The following is a 22500-nucleotide window of genomic DNA, read 5'->3' on the forward strand; positions in this document are numbered from 1 at the left end:
CCTTCCACACCTCTTTTACTAGTCTTTCTTCACTCATTCTTTCCATGTGTCCAAACCATCCTAATATTCTTTCATCAACCCTATCTCCCAGCTCCTTTTCCACCCCTGTTCTCCTCCTCACCTCCTCATTTCTCACTCTATCTAGCCTAGTAACCCCCATCATACTCGTACTTCTCAGACACCTCATCTCAAACACATTCAAACTCCTTCTCTCTTCTTCTCTTATGTTCCATGTTTCTGCCCCATACAGTGCTGTTGGCACAATCACTCCTTCATACAGTCTCCTCTTAGCATCCATTCTCAAATGTCTATTCCTCATTACACTCTTTAATCCACCAAGGCATTTACTCGCTTCTCTCAATCTACATTCTACCTCCACTTTCACTCCACCTTTCCCTGCCACATTTGCACCCAAGTATCTAAAACTATCCACTTCCTCCAGTCGCTCTCCCTTAATGCTCACTTCCAGTCTACTGCCACTTTCACCCCTTGTACATCTCATCACCTTACTTTTACCCACATTTATCTTTAGCTTTCTTCTATCACATACTCTCCCAAACTCTGCCACCAACTTCCTCAATCCCTCCTCCGATCCTGCCACAAGCGCAGTGTCGTCCGCAAACAACAGCTGACTCACCTCCCACTTTTCTCCATTTTCTTTAACCATCTCCAATCCCCTGCCCACTACCCTTGCATTTACCTCTCGCACCACCACATCCATGTATAAGTTGAACAGCCAGGGCGACATAACGCATCCTTGACGAAGTCCCACCTTTACCTCGAACCACTCACTCTCTCCATTTCCAATCCTGACACAAGCTCTACTATTCTCATAAAAACTCTTGACAGCTCCTAGAAGCTTTCCTCCTATCCCGTATATCTGCATAACCTCCCACAGTGCCTTCCTGTCTACCCTATCATAAGCCTTTTCCAGATCCATAAAAGCCCAAAACACATCCTTCCCCTTTCCTATAGCTTTCTCACATATCTGTCTTACCACAAAGGTCTGATCTACACAACCTCTACCCGTCCTAAATCCACACTGTTCCTCACCAATTACTCCTTCTGTTCCTCTCCTAATCCTCTCAATCAAGATCCTCCCATAAGCCTTCCCAACTACACTCAACAAGCTAATCCCTCTGAAACTACTACATTCACACTTGTCCCCTTTTCCCTTGTAAAGAGGAACTATACAGGCACTCCTCCAGTCCTCCGGCACTCTACCCTCTCTCCAACAAACATTAAATAACCTCACCAACCAGTCCACCATCACTATACCTGCATAGTTGAATAATAAACAAACAGGTAAACACTAAATAATAATGAATTGACAGATAAATAATGATAAATGAAAATCAAGCGAATAATAAACAAGCAGATAAATGATAACAAACAAATAATATAGCAGTCATTACAGTATCTTGCTTAGATGCTTATCTAAACAAATCTTAAAGCTTCGAACTGAACTACATTGCACTGCCTCTGCAGGAAGTTTATTCCATTCATGAACTACACGGTTGGCGAAGTTGTTTCTACCCACTTCCAAATTAAATCTATTTCCTGACAGTTTGAGGCCATTATTTCTTGTAGTATTCTCATTCAGTGTAAAAATGTTGTCACTTTTGATGTTGTCAAACAACTTTAGAGTTTTAAAGACCTGTACTAAGTCACCCCTGAGTCCACGCTTTTTTAGGGCTGTTTTAGGTGGGAAATTGTCCGGAGAGGGGGAGGGAGTGTGTGAGAGATCACCGGAGTAGGACAGCCATACGAAACTGGAAAGTTAGGGAAATCCAAGATGATTGTCAAGTTGTAGAAGACTGTCAGGGTCGAGAGACGGTTGTAGGGATCGGAGAATGTGTCCTGGGGCGAGGGTGGGGAGGACAAAAGTTCTTGGAAGTAAAAGGAGAGGGAGGTCTGGTGAACGGGGAGAAAGGTAAACAAGTTTTGGGGAGGTTCTTGAGAAAAGTAAGTTTGGGAGGTTGGGAGGGAGGAAAGGAAGAAAGAGAGGGATGAAGGGAGGAAGAGAGGGGGGAAAGGAGAGTGAAGATGGAAGTGAAGGAGATATAGATAGATAGATATATAGAGTGAGAGAGAGACACAGAGAGACAGCGAAAGAGAGAGAGAGAGAGAGAGAGAGAGAGAGAGAAAGAGAGAGAGAGAGAGAGAGAGAGAGAGAGAGAGAGGGGGGCGGAGAGAGGGAGAGAGTGAGTGAGTGAGAGATGGGAGGGAGGGAGGGAGGGAGGAAGGGAGGGAGGAAGGGAGGGAGGAACTGCTCAGGCGAAGACCGGCATAGATTGGAGAGCCTCCAGTGATGAGATGAGAGCAGTTCATCAAAAGTCGTAGGATAAGGAAAGCCCCGTGTGTTGATGGAATTCGAAAATTACTTTTCAAAAGCCCTTTTCATCAACTTTTCAACCGGTAGACTCTCTGCGAGGTGGCTAGAGACGAACCTCCGGGTTTGGGTGTTTAAGACCGAATGCCTTTACTGCTGTCACGCGTTGGTTCTCTAGCGGGTCTCGAACCACCGCCGCCTATGTGGCCTCTCTACTCCAGACGCTGGCGTCCATATCCGCTCAGTCAATGAGTACCTCACGTTTTAACAAATATGGAATAGATAAAATGTAAAAGGCAAAATGGAATAAAATAAAATGAAATAAAATAAAACTTAAACAAAAGAAGATAAAATAGAATAGAATACAGTAAAGAATTATATAAAAAAATTCAATTCAATTAAATAAGATCAAGTATGATAAAATTAGATATAATTAGAATAAAATTATATAGAATAATATAAAATAAAAAATTAAATAAGACTGAGTAAAATATAAATAAAATAAAAATAAAAAAGCAAAGCACATATAAACAAAAAAATTAAATTCACAAATAAAAAGAAAAATTAAGAAACGTTAAGACTGGTTACAGGAAGCAAGAGGAATGGAAGAAGGATCCAGAAAACGAACTGGAGTGTGAAAAAGAACCTTAGTGAGAACAAATAAAACAAAAGAAAAGAAAAGAGAGAAAAAAGGTTAGAAAAATCCTTAATAACCAAATACTACAATTTAGAACAAGACGCTGGCCGGGCAAGTTAGAGCGTCGCTACTTGCGGCGGAGGTCGAGGTGATTGCAGTTCGAACCCTACCACAAACGAGTTGTATCACGACGTTAAACCGAATCATCAGTTTAGAACCAGACGAAGAAAGGCAGATGGGTTGACCGCGACACCGAAAGGAGTTGAAAGGAGTTGAAAGAAATTGCAACTGAATACAGAGCAGTGAAGAGGATGGTGGAAGGAATTGGCAAGGGCAACAGCGATAGCAGCCTTCTGTGGTTGAGAGCAACGCGCTTGGCTCCTGGGGAAAGAGTTGATGGATTGATTGGTGGATTGATGGATGTCATCCTGGTACCTCGAGAGAGGTCATGTGACACCGAAAGGATCTGAATCGCAACAAAGCATGAATAAATAGACAAATAAATGAATTGATAAATGAATACAAAAATAACTAGAATAAAAAGATAAATAAGATACCAAATAAACAGAAACATGAATAGAATGATAAACAGATAACTAACTAAAATATATTAGTAAATGACTAAATAGATGAACAGATAAACAAATAAGAATAAATGAATCAATAAAGATAAATAGATAAGAATAGATGAATCAAGATAAATAAACAAATAAATAGATAAATAAAAAAAATAAAAAAAAAAACGCACAATTTTATTCCGCTGGGTAGAATTCCATATTCGGTTGCATGAAATCATACTGAGCTTGGAAAAAGAAAGAAAAGAAAAAAATCTATACCAGGCTCCATCGAACTGGAAAGCTCTGTCCATGAAAGTCTGGCTTCCTGGATCATCCTGCCCTGGACGTGGTATTTGCCCCTTCCTGTTCTTCATTTCTCTAATCTAATTTTTCACCCTTTTCATCTCCATCTTTGTCCTAGCGTTTTGACCTCCTTCAACCCCCCCTCCCCCCCCAAAAAAAAGGATGCTTGGCCCACAACTTCATAGTCTTGGGTTCGAGTCCCTTATTGTGGGTCTTCAAAGAATTGGTTCATAAATACTTCTCCGATATACTTTCCTATAGTTCTTCTTGAGAACCTGCATATAAAGATCTTTCCTGAACGAACGAAAAAGATTCATAAAAGTCATACCAGTAAAAAAAAAAGACAAGAATCACATTCCAGCTGAGTCCTTAATAAGAACAGTTACGACGCCGAAGTCACGACAGGAGCAAAATCCCTCCAAGTCCAGCTGGTTCTAGACTCTAGAGGCTATTCTCCTCTTCCCTTCCCTCCCTCCACCTTGCCTCCCCTTTCCCTAGCTGCACCTCCGGCCTTGGCTTTCATGCCGCCTCACCTTCCCAAGGGTATTGCCCTTCCTCCTTTGCCCTCCCTAGCGTGATCACACTTCCCTACTTTTCCCCTTTCATAACCCTCATTCTTCTTCCCTTCTTTCCCTCCTCCTTCCTCCTGCTCCTTCCTCCTCTCTTCCTTCCTCCCTGCTCCTTCCTCTCCTCCTCCTTCTTTTGTCCTCCTTCCTCTCCTCTTCCTTCATCCCCTCCCTCCTTCCTCTCCTCCCTCCTTCTTCTTTTCATTCCTCTCCTCCTTCCTCTCCTCTTCCTTCACCCACTCCCTCCTTCCTCTCCTCCGTCCTTCATTTCCTCTTCCTTCTCATCCTCTCCTCCCTCCTTCCTCACCTCTTCCTTCCTTCCTCTTCCTTCCTTCCTCTCTCTTCCTTCTTCCCCTCCTCCTGCCTCTCCTCTTCCTTCCTCTCCTCTTCCTACTTTTCCTCTTCCTTCCTCTCCTCCTTCCTCTCCTCTTCCCCCCTCTCATCTTCTTTCTCCCTTTAGCCCCTCACCACACCTTTCATCCCTTACTCTCTCTGTTTTCCATTTCTCTTCTTCCCACTCCTCCCCCACCCCCGCTTGCCTATCCTTCCGTTCCCTTGTTTATTTTACTCCTCGTGCACAGAACCGTGATCCTTCTCGACCCCTGGTAGTTGAAGACATTCATCTTGTTCTTGATCTCACTGGCAACAAGTTTTCTTTATTCTTCTTTCCGTGGATCAGCAACAGTATGGCTGTAACACGATTGATGGTTCTTTTGCGTGTGCTGTGCTATAAACTCACGCTCTGTGTGTGGCGCGTACGCGCGTGTGTGTGTTTGTGTGTGTGTGTATTTACCTAGTTGTATTATACGGGAAGGGAGCTATGCTCGTGGTGACCCGTCTTTGTATCTCTCAGCATCAAGTTTTATTCTTAAAATCTCGAATAGTGTTTGCACACACTGTTTCTTTGTCTATTTTGTTCCAAGTACCTATCACTCTGTGTGGGAAGCTATTTTTTTTTCAGATCTCTTCTGTAATTATTTTTTTCAGTTTCTTTTCGTGCCCTCTTGTTTTTCCATTGTCCCATTTCAATAATTCATTCTTATCTAAGATTCCCATTCCCTTCATATTTCTATAGATAGTTAGTAGGTAATTCTAATTTGGACAGCCTTTGTTCATATGTCATTTTTGAAAGAGTTGGTGCCAGTTTTGTTGTTGCTCTTTGTATTCTTTCTAAAAAAAATTATATCCTTTTTGGTACTGGGTGTCCATAGTGTTGCTGCGTACTCGAGTTTTGGTCTTATTAACGTAGGTTTTTTTTTTTATCATTTCCTCGTCCAAATAGGCAAATGCCACTTTTATTGACCTCAATAAATTGTAGGTTTCTCCGACTATTTTATTGATATGCTTATCCGGTGTCATGTCTTTGCCGATCATCACTCCAAGGTCTTTTTCCGAGTTTACTTTTTTGATCTCTTCTTCGCCAATTTTATAATCTCTCGATATTCTGTTTTTACTTTTTCCAAATTCCATTATACTACATTTCTTGATATTAAATTTCACTTCCCACTTTTGAGTCCATTTCCAGATCTTGTCCAAGTCTTGTTGTAATGAGTTGCAATCCTCCTCCGTTTTTACTTTCTTTAGTATTTCTGCATCGTCTGCGAAGAAATTCATATAACACTCTACTCATTCATCCATGTCATTTATGTATATGGCAAACATGATCGTAGTACTGATCCCTGCGGGATACTACTTATCATTTCTTCCCAATTTGAGAATTTATCTCTAATTAGTAGTCTCATTTTCCTCCCAGTCAGGAAGTCTTTCATCCATTCCAATAATTTTCCTCTGATGCCATCTATTGACTCTATCTTCCTTATTAGTTTCTTGTGTGGTACCTTCTCAAATGCCTTTTGTAGATCCAGAAAGGCACGGTTTGCACAACTATTTCTCTCTTGTATTATATCTATTAATCTCGAGTAGAAGCTGATCAAGTTTGTTGTACATGATCTTCCTTGTCTGCAGTCCAAATTGATTTGGATTCAGTATAGTTTTTTCTTCCAAATGTTTAACCCATCTATTTTTGATGACCTTTTTGAAAATTTTTGCTACTGTGCTTGTCAGGAAGACCGGCCTGTAATTTGATGGATCTTCCTTGTTTCCTCCCATATAAATTGGTACAATGTTTGTATTCTTCCATTACTGTGGCACTTTTCCTTCTTTAAGTGAGAATTTAATTATATTGTATATTTTATCTGTTAATTCTTCCATGCATTCTTTCAGTATCCAATTTGCAATTCTGTCTGGACCATGTCATTTTCTGACGTCAAGGGTTTTGATTTGGTCGCTGATTTCCTTCTGTGTTACAATTATTTCTTTCAATGAGGGGGATATCTCTCTCTATTTCCTCACACTTGGGTGAGTATTCTATTGTGAATACTGATTTGAAGTGGTTGTTCATAATTTTAGCCATTTCCAGTTCTTCTGTATATTCGTATTTACCTTGGAGCAGCTTTTCTATTTCTTGTTTATTCTTCAGTTTACCATTTACATATCTGTAAAATAGTTTGGGTTCTTCCTTGCATTTTTCTATCATTTTTGTTTTCGTAGTTTCTCTTTTCACCTCTGCGTATTTTTACATAATCATTCCTTAGTTTGATGTACATTAGCCCTTTGCTTGTTTTCTTGTGTTTTTTCTATTTCTTCCAAGCTTTATCTCTTTTATCCTTAGCCTCACTACATTGTACCAGCTTTTTATGTATGTTCTTTCCATTTTTGTTGTGGTACGTATTTATTCACTCCCTCATTATAAATTTCTTTTAGTGTATTCCATTTCTCTTCCATCCCTGTTTCTTCATTTAGAAATTTTTCCCAGTTCGCGTTGCGAAAGAATTTTTTGAGTTTCTAAATTTTGTTGTTGTTGTACATTAGTCTTCTTATTCTATGTGTATCATTTCTGCTTTGATCCATTTGCTCTTTCAACTCAAATTCTATTAGTACAGGGTCACTCTTTCCTATCGGAGTTTTGTAATCAATTTTATCGACAATTTCAGGCTCTGTCGTAAGTATTAAATCCAGCCTTGATGGTTCTTCACTACCTCTGTATCTGGTATTTTCCTTTATCCACTGAGTCATTGTGTATTCGATGGTCATGTCGAGCAGGACGTTGTCCCAGAGTTCTTCTCCACCCTTCACTGTCATTTCCTCCCTACATATTTCCTTTGAATTAAAGTCCCCCATAATTACTGTATTTCCTCTGTCCTTCAGTATATTAGTTAATTCATATTTTGTATCTTCTAATATTTTGGAATGATCACTTTCTGTCCAAGACTGTGTTTTGGGGGGTACATACACCGCTACAAACTTTCTACTCTTCATATGTTTGCTTTCAACTTGTATCGTAATTGATTCTACATTATTTTTTCCTTCAGTTATTTTTGTTACATTTAAATCTTTATTAGTCAAAATTAATACTCCGCCACCTTGTTTATCCTTTCTATTCTTTGTCCAGCAGTTGTATACACCTTGTCCCACAGTATTGGGTGGTAGAAAACACTTTAATCTAGTTTCCACTATTCCCATTATGTCTGGTTTTTCTAAGGCCAGAAAATCATTTAATTCATTCCTGAAGTTATTCCATCTATATTGGTATAAGCTATTTTTAATTTCCTTTCTCCTCGTCTTTTTCTGTCTTTGTTTCCTTTTCCTTATATACCATTTTCTCAGCCTCAGGTCAACCACTCAAAAAAAAAAAAAAAAAAAAAAAATCGTTCCTTTCAGTTTCAGTTCTTTTTTCGTTTTTTTATTATTATTATTATTATTCGCTTCGTTTCTAAATTCTTTTTTCTTCTTCACTCATTTCTTTTTTTATCCATATATTTCTGTATTGTTCACTATTTGTAAATTCGTTGTTGTGGATAGTACTTCCTCATTATTACAACCACGTGTGAAAGCATCCATAGACACACCCTAATTTGAGAGCACAACGTCGTGTCGAGGAACAAGCCTGACGGGTAAATGAACAACAGTTTTACAGAACAAACATACACTGACTGTGGGCGGAGACTCAGTGTCGGTAGAGGGCAGGCTGAGTGCCCGACACATCACCTCGTTGGTTAAAAAATTGAAATTTAACTGTGAATAAACTCTATTCCTGTGTAATGAAAAAGGAGGAGTTTGGGGAGGTAGGGGTATATACTATTTCAGTTTAAAAGCAATATACATTGCTGTGGACATTCGCATTTGACCCTTGACATACAAGAACTGTAACATTTTGTTGCTGTTACATTAATAAAAAAAATTCAAAATGGTAGTTGTGACCACACGTCTACTAATAAGCACTTATTAATTGAAAAAAAGAGAGAGTCATGTGTAATATGAATATTCCTTCACTTCTGATTAGCTACAATCCAAAAACATCGACTATAAAAACAAATTCACAATTATTTTCCATTGGTAATTGGTAATATGAGTTTTAACTAGGCCACTTCTATTTAAGGGGGAGAGGGTCATTCGTACACCTAATCAACAATGAGATGAAATAACAGGAACACGCATTCTCGACCGTGTGTGCATAGTAAATCCTTACGCAGCTGTGGCACCAAAGGAATGTTGGCTTACAGAGATGTGTGCTAAGTAGAAAACTATATGTATTTCGGAATTGATACGCTCGTGATCAAAAGGTGCGCTATGGATTCTATTTTTTCTCTTAAATTACGAAGTTTTGCTTGTATAGGAAATAGAACATAAGTGGTGAATTTATGCTATATACACATATTCAGAAACATACCATATGCAAGCTTACGTGCATACATACACAGTAGCATCCATCATATAACATGGATATTTGCATACATGTTATCTATAAGGTGCGTATGTGCACGGAAAAATAGTTACATCTTTGTACATGCAACTATGTACCTGGATGTGGATGTATGTCTACATGTACTAACACATACATATCGTACCTTCGCAATTTGATAAAAAGATTAGCGTGATATTATTAGTACAAATATAGACTACGTTTCTTATTTACCAGTGTTTTTCCTGCAAATTACATTCACGTGTCATTTGTGAAATACTGCAAAATATGTATATATATATATATATATATATATATATATATATATATATATGTACAGTATATATATATATATATATATATATATTATATATATATATATATAATATATATATATATATATATATATATATATATATATATATATATATATATATATATATATATATATATTAGTGTATCCAGGAAGAATATTTTCTTGTTGACAGACGAGATTAAATGATATTGCTGTTTCTGCATTATTTATCTTTTTGTTAAGAACTTCAATTTCTCTTGCTAATTTACGGTGTTGGACTGATAGTTTGCTGAGTAGCTGTCCGTATGAAGTTGCAACGTTTCGGTCTTCTCTGGAGACCATCTTCAGGCTAATTGTTTGGGTGTGTGTGTGTGTGTGATGTTTATATACTATTTTATTTCTGATTGTTTGGATGGTGTCGTGTGAAGCGATCATCCTGATTGGCTGCTGCGTAGTCATCAGGAATCACTTGGAGAGGTGAGGTCAGGTCCGCTTGTGGGATGGGAGAATCTGGAGGTCTATACTATGTATGTTCATGGTTGGTTTTAATTCTGCTATATAAATTGCTTCAATAAATGCTAATCTGCGGGAGTCTCTTTCTCTGTCTATTATTACTGTTCCTTCTTCTAAGTTTTGACGGGTGAGGGAAGTATTATGTTTGGTGTTATAGTGATTCTTTATGGATCCATGTTGTAGGTGGCAGGTCAAACGTCTTGTAAGTTTAGTCCTCGTCATTCCAATGTATGTTTGAGACCCACAGTTCTCAATGGTACAGTTATGTTGGTAAATGACGTGATTATCTTGTAATGACAATGTCGATTTGGGAGGGCGGTTTCTCAGTAAAAGTTGTGACGTCTTTCGGGTCTTGTAGTATATGGTCAGTGATATTTTGTCTTCTGGGTCAGTGGGCTTGACGTGTTTTGTAATTATGTCCTTAATGACTTTTTCATCTGTCTTATATTCTGATGACATGTAATTTCTGTAATATATATTTATGTTTTCTTGTTTTTGTGTGGTAGGTTTGTTAGAATACCAGTTGTTGATGGCCCGTTTTGTTGCTTCGTTAATTAACTTGTTACTATACCCATTGTTAATAAGGACTTGGGTAAGCCTTTCCAGTTCAGTGTGTGTATCTTTCCATGTAGAGCAGTGTGATATGGCGCGTCGTATGTATGCGTTGATAGTGGAGTTTAAATATCGTTGAGGGCATTCACTTTTACCATTAAGACAGAGGTTTTTGTTGCTAGGTTTTACGTATACTGATGTGGTGTACTTGTTGTTATGACTGGTTACTAAGACATCGAGGAAGGGCAAACGTCCGTTGTTCGATTCTTCGAACGTAAAATTAAGGCTGGAAGCTTCTATAAGTTGTTCTCTGAGTCTTTGGAGTTCTTGAATATCTTTGACTCCAAAGAGAAATTGAAGTTCATAACAAAAAGATAAATAATGCAGAAACAGCAATATCATTTAATCTCGTCTGTCAACAATATATATATATATATATATATATGTATATATATATATATATATGTATATGCATATATATACATATATATATATACAGTATATATACATATATATATATATGTGTGTATATATATAGTATATATACATATATATATCTATATATATATATATATATATATATATATATATATATACAGTATATATATATATATATATATATATATATATATGTATATATATATGTATGTATACATATATATATATATACATATATATATATATATATATATATGTATGTATATATATATATATATATATATATATGCATGTATGTATGTATATGTATATATATATACATATATAAATATATATATATATATTATATATATATATATTTATATATGCATATATATATGAATATATATGTATATATATACATATATATATATATATATATGAATATATATATGTATGTATATACATTATATATATATATATATATATGTATGTGTGTGTGTGTGTGTGTATGTATATATATATATATATATATATATATATATGTAGATATATATTTATATATATATATAAATATATATATACATATATATATATATAAATATATATGTATATATATAAATATATATATATATATATAAATATATATGTATATATATAAATTCGTGAAGCGTGGCAGGAGATTCTCTTTTAAGCATATTCTGTTGAAAACGACAGCAAATTCATTAGAAATTAATTTCTTTATTAAGCTTTCTAGCTTTCGGAAAGTAGATTTCTGGGGAAATGAGAGGGGAAGAAGCAAATTTCCAATTGACATTGGTAACTTATATTAACACAGAAGTCTATGTTATGTACAAAATAAATGAAAATATACAAAACACAGTATAATAAACCAAAGACGTTTCGCAGATCGTTCTGCATCTTCAGTTGGAATGAATGGAAGTGTGACCAAGACGAGTATAAATATGTATAAAGGCAAAACTTGGAGAGGTCACTTAATGACTCCTCTGTTTGGCTGGCGCTGTTTGGTTGGTTCCTAAGCCTAGCCGATCGCCTAAGGCATGACATTTTATCCTCTGCGGGGATATTTAGGACCTTTATGGGTGTTCTCTTATCTGGTGGTTGTATTTTGGTGAACAAATGTCTCCTACGTGTAGTTTTCATGCTGGGGAGGAGGGAGAAATCATTTGTTTGTACATTAATAATTGGTTGTAAATATTTTATGATTACAGCCTCCAAAATGGTCAAACGTTGGAGGTCCTCCTCTGCGTCGATTTCTGTGTTGTGTACCATGGTTTCCCTGTCGAGATGGCGTCTGTGGTGGATCCAAAGGTATTGTTTCGGTCCTCCTTGTTGTAGGTGAAGGGTGATTCTTCTGGACAGGGTGGTAGTTGTCCTTCCCACGTAGGTAGATAGGGGCGTACAGTCCTCCTCTGGGCAGGTGAATTTATATACTACGTGGGATTGACGTATACCATGAGGTTTAGGGGCGGTGTGATTTCTTAAGATTAGGGAAGATGTTTTCTTGTTCCTGTAGTAAATGGTGAGTGATAATTTGTCACGTTCTTTCGTGGGGGTCACATTTCTTTTGATAATGTCATTATAGGTCGATAGCCTTAAAGATCCAACAACACAACACACACACTTCCCTTCATTCCAACTGGGTTTATTATACTGTGTTTTGTTTATTTTCATTTATTTTGTATATAACATAGACTTCTGTGTTGATATAAGTTACCAATGTCAATTGGAAATTTGCTTCTTCCCCTCTCATTTCCCCAGAAATCTACTTTCCGAAAGCTAGAAAGCTTAAGAAAGAAATTAATTTCTAATGAATTTGCTGTCGTTTTCAACAGCATATATATAAATATATATATGTATGTATATATATATATATATATGTAGACATATATATATATATATATATTCATATATATGTATATATATACGTATACATATATATATATATATATATATCACAAATATATACCTCACCACCCTTTCTACTCATTCTGTCATACATATTTCAACATGTGTGTATATATATATATATATATATATATATATATACTACATATATATACGACGTAAGCGGGGTAGCAAGCACAGAAGTCTTAGTCTTGACTTTATTCATGACTAGTTTCGCAGGTATACTTTTTCCTTTGAAAAAGCAACCTGCAACACTAGTCAGGAATAAACTCAAGACTAAGACTCCTGTGTTTCCTACTCTGCTTACGTCAATCTGTCAGAATCTCTCTCTCTCTCTCTCTCTCTCTCTCTATATATATATATATATATATATATATATATATATAAATATATGTATATATATATACAGGATGAGGCATAAGTAACGCCCTTTTATTTTATTTTTTTGTCTTATAATGTATATTTTCTTTATTATTTTCTTTAATTAATTTCTAAATCTCTATTTTTTCATATATTTTATACAACCACGAGATTAACAAAGGAACAGAGAGTAAAAGCTATTCAATTGTACTATCAAAACAATAAAAATGGTGCTGAAACTGCAAGATTGTTATCAGTTGAATTTAACGTCCCAAGGGTGCAAGTCCGAAATATCACAAGCTTGATTAGAAAATTTGAATTATTTGCATATGCTACAAACGGTGGAGTTCAAAATTGTGTGGAACATGAAGGAGAACATTTTGAACATGTCAAATAAATGACTAATTTTTAAAGGTCCACAGCTTTTGTATTTTTTTTTCTTTTTTTTTAAGTTGGTTTGATTTTATTTCTATTGACCATTATTGAACCCAGCAAACATTCTATTAATTTTGTTAATATATTATATTAATCTATTAACCTGTGGAATATATTCATGTTAAAAAAAATAAAGGATTGTTAAAAAGGTTTTAATTTTGTTTCACTTAAAGGGCGTTACTTATGCCGCACCCTGTATATATATATATATATTTATATATATATATATATATATATATATATATATATACATACATATATATATATATATATATATATATATAAAGGAGGGTTACAAAGGAGGAGTATGCCGACAGGAGGCCTTTTGGTCCATAACTAGGTCGAATGCGGAAAAAATTGTAATAATGATCAATCAATCACTAAATAAATAAATAGATTATATATATATATATATATATATATATATATATATATATATACATACATATATATATATGTATATATATTTATATACATATATATATCAGATCATTTTTATGGCCGTCGCGCATTGGACTCGAGCCTACCGTTCTGACACCAAGAGGCTCCTGAGACAGTGTCTTAATCCGCTCAGCCACTGATGGTTAAAATCTCTGAAATCGGAACGCTACTGATTCCCGAGATTAGGAAAGATCGTTGTCTGCCACCCTTACTTCCCTTTTCACCAGAGAACCAACCACACTCGTAGCAAGGGGTAAGGACCGGAACGAATCACTTCCACGCTTTCGCCATTGTAACCATATGAGAAATTCGCTAGTGAACAGCAACATCATTCAGATCATTTTTATGGCCGTCGCGCATAGGACTCCTACACACACACACACACACACACACACACACACACACACACACACACACACATATATATATATTTGTGTGTATATTTATATATATGTGTGTGTGTGTGTGTGTGTGTGTGTGTGTGTGTGTGTGTGTGTGTGTGTGTGTGTGTGTGTGTGTGTGTGTGTGTGTGTATGTGTGTGTGTGTGTGTGTGTGTGTGTGTATGTGTGTGTGTGTATGTGTGTGTGTGTGTGTGTGTGTGTGTGTGTGTGTGTGTGTGCGTGTGTACAATATACATATATGTATATATATATACATACATACATGTATATATATATGCTTTCTGCATATGATGTATGTGTTCTATATAACATGTGCATGTGTACAAGGACGTTCAAACCGATACCAATTGTACATTTGTATGAAAAAGCTTTCGAAGTTTTTATCTTTTTTTCTTATGAAGGTGCGAATATAAGCCACGGAATTTGTGGTCGTAAAAAAGAAAAAGCGAAAGGATCAGTATGAGCGCTCGTCAGGTTTTATGCATGAGAGAATGCAAAAGGGGGAAGCGAATAGGCTTACAGTTATTGGAACGGTTGATAAATTGATGACGCGATATGCATCTTCGTGAGCGAAACAGCCAAAGAGATTACTGCAGGAGGGAATACGCGAATCCGCACAGACGGAGATCAATATATGAAAGACTTGTTGAATACAAACTGAATACTGGACCATCCAAACGGGTAAAAAGCAAGAGTACAGCTATATACAGCATACAAAACAAAGTCTGACCCAGATATCTGAGATACAAAAAGAGAGAGCCAACAAATAACGAGAGGGAGCCATTTTGACAAATTTAGATTTATGAAGGAAATAGGCAAGAACTAGTTTACCAATATAGGGGTCAACGAATGGAATAGACTTAGATACCATGTGGTGATGGTCCTTCAAGTGACCTAAGGTCATCCAACACCCTCACATCCAATAGTTTCAGAACAAATGCGTCGTTTTTCTCCATTATGAAAGTCAGGTCTCAGTCAAAAATTTTTTTTTTTTTTTTTTTTTTTTTTTTTTTTTTTTTTTTTTTTTTTTTTTTTTTTTTTTTTACAATTCTCCTCAACCCCGAACACAAGATACGATACATCTAAAGTCTAAACGGATGCCCTGATTGATAAAACCCTCCTTTCCCCGTCTGAATTTGCCCCACGCCTGTTCATGAACACCTGGGGAAGGGTCAGAACAAAATGTATAAAGTACGCCACAGTCCTGAGGGGATTAAACTGCCTGACATCAGACCGCTGGTCCTCAACTTCCAGGCTACTACAGTCGACACATAACTCTTATTATAGTTGTTGTCAGGCGCTTTTATTCACCTAAGGGAAAGCCGTCCATCAGAGAGGTCATATGTCATTGCCCGAAATTGGGGAACCCTCTTCAATGACACCATTCCCTCGGAATTTGATGACGTCATTATCTGTCTCCTCGCCGCCTACTTTTGATGTTACTGGGGCGCAAGGCTGTATTACGGACGCGCGGAGAGTGATCTTGATTACAATGCTATGGCTCTGGCACCAATATATATACAACTGGATGTGCATAAGATGATGGGAATAAGGAGAAGTTGGAGAAGGAGGTGGAAGAGAAGGAAGAGGAAGAGGAGGAGGAGAAAGAGGAAAGGAAGGAAGAGAAGAAGGAGGAATAAAAGGAAGAACAGGATGAAAAAAAGTGAGAAAAGAATAGGAGGTGAAGGAGAAATAGGGGGAAGAAGTGAAACAACAGAAGGAGGAGGGGGAGGAAGAAAAAAGGAGGAAGAACAGAAGGAGGAATAGGATGAAGAAAATTTGAAAGAAGAAGAGCAGGAGTAGGAGGAGGAGGAGAAAGAGGAAGAAGACGAAGGAGGAGGAACAGAAAGAAGAACAGGATGAAGAAAAAGTGAAAGAAGAAGAGGAGGTGGAAGAGGAAAAGTAGTAGGAGGTGAAAGAAGAGGAGGAGGAGGAGGAGAAGGAGAATAGAAAGAAGAGCATGGTAGAGGAGGAGAAAATCGACGAGGTAGTAAAGCAACGCTGAAGAATGAAGAGACATGTGAAACGAGGTGGTAGGGAAGAAGATGAAAAATGGTTAATGGAGATTACAGAATATGAAAAATTGGACAAGAAAAAACTAACAAAAACAGTAAAAGGGATGTGTATATGTGTGAGCATGCATGCACACACACACACACACACACACACACACACACACACACACACACACACACACACACACACACACACACACACACACACACACACACACACACACACACACGGCGGGGTTGGTAGAGTCCCCAACTGTCACTACGGCGGTCCGGGTTTGAATCCTGCCCAGGGCTGAAAAAAATTCAGTATCGCTGCGCCTCGAGTCGTTACTCCAACTCACGTGGGCGGGGAGTTGGGTGTGTGCGTGTAAGGTCACAGTATTACCCATAGATCGGTCATGCGAGCTCTGAGCTCTCTTCCGGGAGGGAAATAGCTATTGATCACAAGTACAGCATGTGGTCCATAGACCAAGGTGAATACACACACGCACGCACGCACGCGCGCACACAAACCCACACAGGGAGGGAAACGGAAAGGGTATATGCTGAACTTAAAGGAGAAAAAAAAAATGATTCCTTATTGGGAGTACGGAAGAAGAAAAAAGGCAACAGTGATCTGAGATGTGTGTGTGTGGGGGGGGGGGTGAGTGAGAACAAGGTGGATAGGTACGGAGGACGAGGAAATAAAGAGAAGAAACTTGAGCTGGAAGATATGTGGCATTAGGAACCCTAATCCCTCCGGGGATTGGGAGCGCACGCCAAGGAGGAAGAGGAGAGGACGAGGGAGCGCAGAGGCAGACGTGCAGGGCGATAGGGAGGGAGGGAGGGAGGAAGGGAGGGAGGGTGGGTGGGTGAGAGAGGTGATGGGGAGAAAAGAAAGATCAAGGGTTAAGGGAGGGATGAAGGAAGAAATGAAGAGAAGTAGAGTCAGAAGGAGGAAGGAAGGGTAGAAGAAGAGAGGTACGGAAAGTGGGAGGGTGGAAGGAAAGGAAAGGGGTAGAAGAAGTGAGAGAAGGAGGGAGGGAGGGGAGACAGAAGGAGAGAGGTAGGGAAAGTGGGTGGGTGGAAGGGAAGGAAGGGAGTAGGAGGGAGGGAATGAGAAAGGGAGAGAGAGAAGGGCATAGAAGGGGAGAGGTGGGTTAAGTGAATGGACTGAAGGGTAGGAAAGGAGTAGAAGGATGGAGGGAGAGAAGGGTGGATCGTTGTGAAGGGAGTAAAGGGCGAAGGAAGTGAGGAAGAAGGGAATCGGGGAAAGAAAGGCAAGAAGAGACAAAGAAGTGCTGAGGTACTGAAAGGGATTTGGAAAGAAAAAGGACAAGAAGGGCAAGATGGAGAGTGAAAAAATGTGTAAGACGGGCCATGAAGGTTGCAGATGTAGGAAAAAAAAGTGATAAGTGAAGAAGGAGATCAAAGAAAAGAAAGAAAGAAAAGAAAAATAAAACAGGATAACAGAACCTATGGGATGGACAAGAATTGGAAAAGGAGGTTTAGATAGGGAGTGGAAAGGGAGTTAGGGAAGAGAAAATGAGAAAAAAATGGGAAAATGGAGGAGAGGGAGTTGATAGGAGTCGTGGAGAAGGTGGACACTTTCGGAGGAAGAATGCGACTTGGGGAAAATCAGTCGGGGGGCTGATGCCGACGAGGAACTCGCAAACGGGGGAGGAAAAAAAAGAGAGAGGGAGAGAGAGAGAGAAAGAGAGAGAGAGAGAGAGAGAGAGAGAGAGAGAGAGAGAGAGAGAGAGAGAGAGAGAGATACATATATAGACATATATATATATATATATATATATATATATATATATATATATATATATAGAGAGAGAGAGAGAGAGAGAGAGAGAGAGAGAAAGAGAGAGAGAGAGATGTCCATGCAAAGAGAAAGAAGAGAGAAGGAAAGGGAAGGTTTACATACGACGGGTAAAAAGAGATCACTAAAGTAAAGGAGGGCTGGAGACAACAAAAGAGACAACAATGAGCTTGAAATGAGATGAGACTAGAGTGGACTGGATGGTGGTGACATGGTGTCGGTTGCGTGCGGCGTTGGAGAAAAAGAGACAAAAAAGAGAGAAGGGATGAAGGTGGGAGGGGGGTAAAGGATAAAGGGAGGGGATAAGGGATGGAGGTGGAAGGGGGCGAAGCGGGATGAGGGAAGGAATGAGGGGGAAATAAGGTAAACGAATCATGTTTGGAGAAAAAGCAACGGAGAGGGAAATAGGGTCAGTGACAATAAACGAACGGGGAGAAGAAATGAGAGTGAGAGTGAACAGTGAGAATGAACGATGAGAGTGAACTGAGAGGGTGAGCGTCCACAGTATTTACTAATTACATTACAACTTGCATCATTAATTGCACCACGAGCTCTGCCATTTCCCGCGACAGCGTCCCATAAAATAACAAATCTCCTCTTAGGGAAACACGAACTGCAGCAGCCGTGGATATTCAGGTGGGTGTACTTTGGAAGCACACTCAAGAAGATCAATACTAACGGTGATAATAAAAGTAAGGTTACCGTCAATAGGAAAATATATAGAAGAAGAAAAGGAAAGAAATCAGAGAGAAGGTTTTGTACGATAACGATGACATTGACCACAATTAGGAAGATGACGATGATGATGATGATGATGACAATGACGACAAAGACTTTGATTGATGATGACGACGACGACGACGACAATGGTGATGATGACGATGATGATGATAATGACGACGATGATGAAAATGATGATGCTGGATATCATTGCTAGACAGATCTTTCCCATCCCATCTCTCGATATTGTGGATCAGTTTACGAAAGATCCATTTTGTCTTGGTTTTCAGTCACTCCTCTCTGCTCGGGATTTCCTCCACAGCGTTCCCTGGATTCCAGAGACGTCAAATCTCTCACCACCAGAGTAGTGCCATGAGGATCAATAAAATCACCCGGCGGCAGATGGAGGTAAAAAAATACCCGGTAAGAAAGGGGGGTAAAGGGGTTAAGGGGTGTTAAGGGACTAGGTCCGTTCCTTTGAAACCTTTGGAACTGTACAGCCCTTCTTACTTTGCACAGCTCACTCCGCATGTGCATATAAAACTCGCGAAATTTAAACTTGGAGGTCGGTTCTGCATGCCAACAATGATGATGATGATTCAGTTTAACGTCGCGAAACTCATCCCTATAAGGAGGCGAAGACGATGCCCCTTGACAGAGGATTTTGTAGCGTGGAATTTGGCTATCTATGCCCTTGAATTACCTCGCCGGTGGCAGAGTTCGAACCACCATCGCCTGGAATTTTCGTCACAAGTAGCGACGCCCTAACCCGCTCAGCGAACGATCATACCAACAAATGTATTAAAAAAAAAAACACAAAAAAACACGCAAAGTACATATGGAGAACAGTTCATTTCCTAAACATTAGCTCTATTACCTGTATTCATCCTCCTCGGCATGAGACTGGAATAAGATCTCTGTCGATCTGGCTCTTATTTCTACAAGACCATCTGATAAGTTCATTAATATAATTCAAATCGAGAACAATAAAACCCTCTCTATTTCCTATAAGCATGTAATATATAACATCTCATATATATTATTAACCTCAGGAATATTTGGATTTTCTCTGATAATATGTCTTCCAACGTTTGTAAACATAGACATCAATAACTGTTGCTTCTCAACTACTGTATGAACTTTTTTCTCAGTAATGGTTGGAAAACGTTAACAAGAATACACACACACACACACACACACACACACACACACACACACACACATATATATATATATATATATATATACATATATATATATATATATATATATATATGTATATGTATATGTATATGTATATGTATATATATACATATATATAATTATATATATATATATACATATACATATATATATACATATACATATATATATATATATATGTATATATATATATATTATATATATATATATATATATATTAACAACCACAATGCACTTTAATTCTAAGCCATCAACATATATATATATATATATATATATATATATATATATATATATATATATATATATATATATATATATATATAATTTTCTTTCAGATAATTCCCACCCACTCCACTCCTCTGGCGCTACAGGCCCATTGAGGCCCCTGGCCGCTACAACAAGATGCCTCCAGACTCTCCGATCTGCTGCTAACATCTCTATATCGTCGGGGTCAGCGTACAGGGCTCGCAAGTCGATCTCCACCACATTCTTCCATCTAGTACGGGGACGTCCTCGAGGTCTCCTGCCCACTATATCCTTGGTGAAAACACCCAATCATGTAAAATGTAACAACCCTGGAATTCCTTTCCTATATGTCACAATGAGATTGTCTGGTTGCTGACCCTAGAATCTCGTCACCTGCTTTGATTACACTGTCAGGTACACTCTGCTTTTTCCATTATATATATATATATATATATATATATATATATATATATATATATATATACATATATATATATATGTATATATATATATATATATATATACACATATATATATATGTATATATATATATATATATATACTGTATATATATATATATACAGGGTGTTCGGGATAAATTTGATATTTTTTATCTTCTGTCATTTCTGAATCATTTGAAGGATTCAATAGTGGCGAAGTGCAACGGATAGCTGATTCTGTGTACTATTGGTGGATATAGGAGCTAGAGAGCATGGGTGACTGGAAATCATCGGAATTATGGTGATTCGCGCTAACAGCTCCTTGAATACCGTGAAAGCCGTGAGATGTGAGCTGGAGAATTGCAACGGAGATGTGGAAGCAGCGGCTAGCAGGAAGGATTATAGCAGTCGTTCTGACTCTGTCCACACAACGAAATTCGTCGAGAAACTGAAAAAAAAAGTGCGGCAAGATCCAGGCAAGGCAATGCGGGCCTTGGCGAGAGAGATGGGCGCTGAAGTAGCGACTATGAAGAAAGCGCTGAACGAGGATCTTTGCTACTCCTCATACAAGAGGTGCAGGGGCCAACTACTCACCGCCAATGTACAAGAGAACGGCCTTACGAAAGTCAAGAAACTCCTCAACAAGGTCATACACCCAGTCGAGCCGGGGATACTTTCGTTCTTCTCAGACGAGAAGAACTTCTGCCAGGACCAGTTGCACAACATGCAGAACAACAGGTAGCTAACCTACAGTCCGCACGAAGTTCCGCGCTTCATGAAGACCAAGTTCCCTCGAATTGTTATGATCTTTGGGTGTGTTTTCAGCGAAGGCCAAATCATGCCGCTCTACATCTTTGAAGAGGGACTCACTCACTTCAGATAACTATATTGAGTTGCTGTCTACTGTTGTCAAGCTCTGGGTGGAAAAGGTAGCTGCGGGAAGACCATACGTGTGGCAGCAGGATTCACCTCCGTGTCACATCTCCGGGAAAACCCAGAAGTGGTTGTCTGAGAACTTCTACGACTTCACCAGTTCCAAAATCAGCCCCCCCCCTAAACTCGCCTGATTGCAACCCCATGGACTATTATGTGAGGAGCGCAGTTGAAAAAGACACCAATCGCACCGCCTGCAACACCAAGAACGAGCTGATTGCCAGAATCAAACTGGTGTTCAGGCATCTCATAAAGGACACCGTGAAGGCCGCGTGTTGCAGGTTCAGGTCCCGCCTGGAGGCCGTAGTGGAGGCTCAGGGCAGCTTCTTTGAGAGCTGTATTTCGCAAAAGATCCTTTAAGACATGCACTTTGAATTTTGAGAATACATAATTTTTTGGCAAAGATATACAGTATATTTTTTCTTTCCTTTCCGAAAAAGCGTCAAATTGATTCCGAAGACCTTGTATATACATATATATATATATATATATATATATATATATATATATATATATATACATACACACACACATACATATATATATATATATATACTGTATATATATATATATATATTTATACATACATATATATATACATATATATATATATATATATATATATATATGTATATGTATGTATGTATGTATGT

General features: G+C 38.0%; 1 pseudogene; it reads right to left on the reverse strand.

Annotated features, from left to right (window-relative positions):
* Positions 1–22093, reverse strand: part of LOC143018731 (uncharacterized) — a 35624-nt pseudogene extending 13531 nt beyond the window's left edge.
* Between the last annotated feature and the right edge of the window lie 407 nt (positions 22094–22500).

The sequence above is a fragment of the Oratosquilla oratoria genome, chromosome 35 (assembly GCF_046742065.1).
Source record: "Oratosquilla oratoria isolate Oo_2021 chromosome 35, ASM4674206v1, whole genome shotgun sequence".
Classification (NCBI taxonomy): Eukaryota; Metazoa; Arthropoda; class Malacostraca; order Stomatopoda; family Squillidae; genus Oratosquilla; species Oratosquilla oratoria.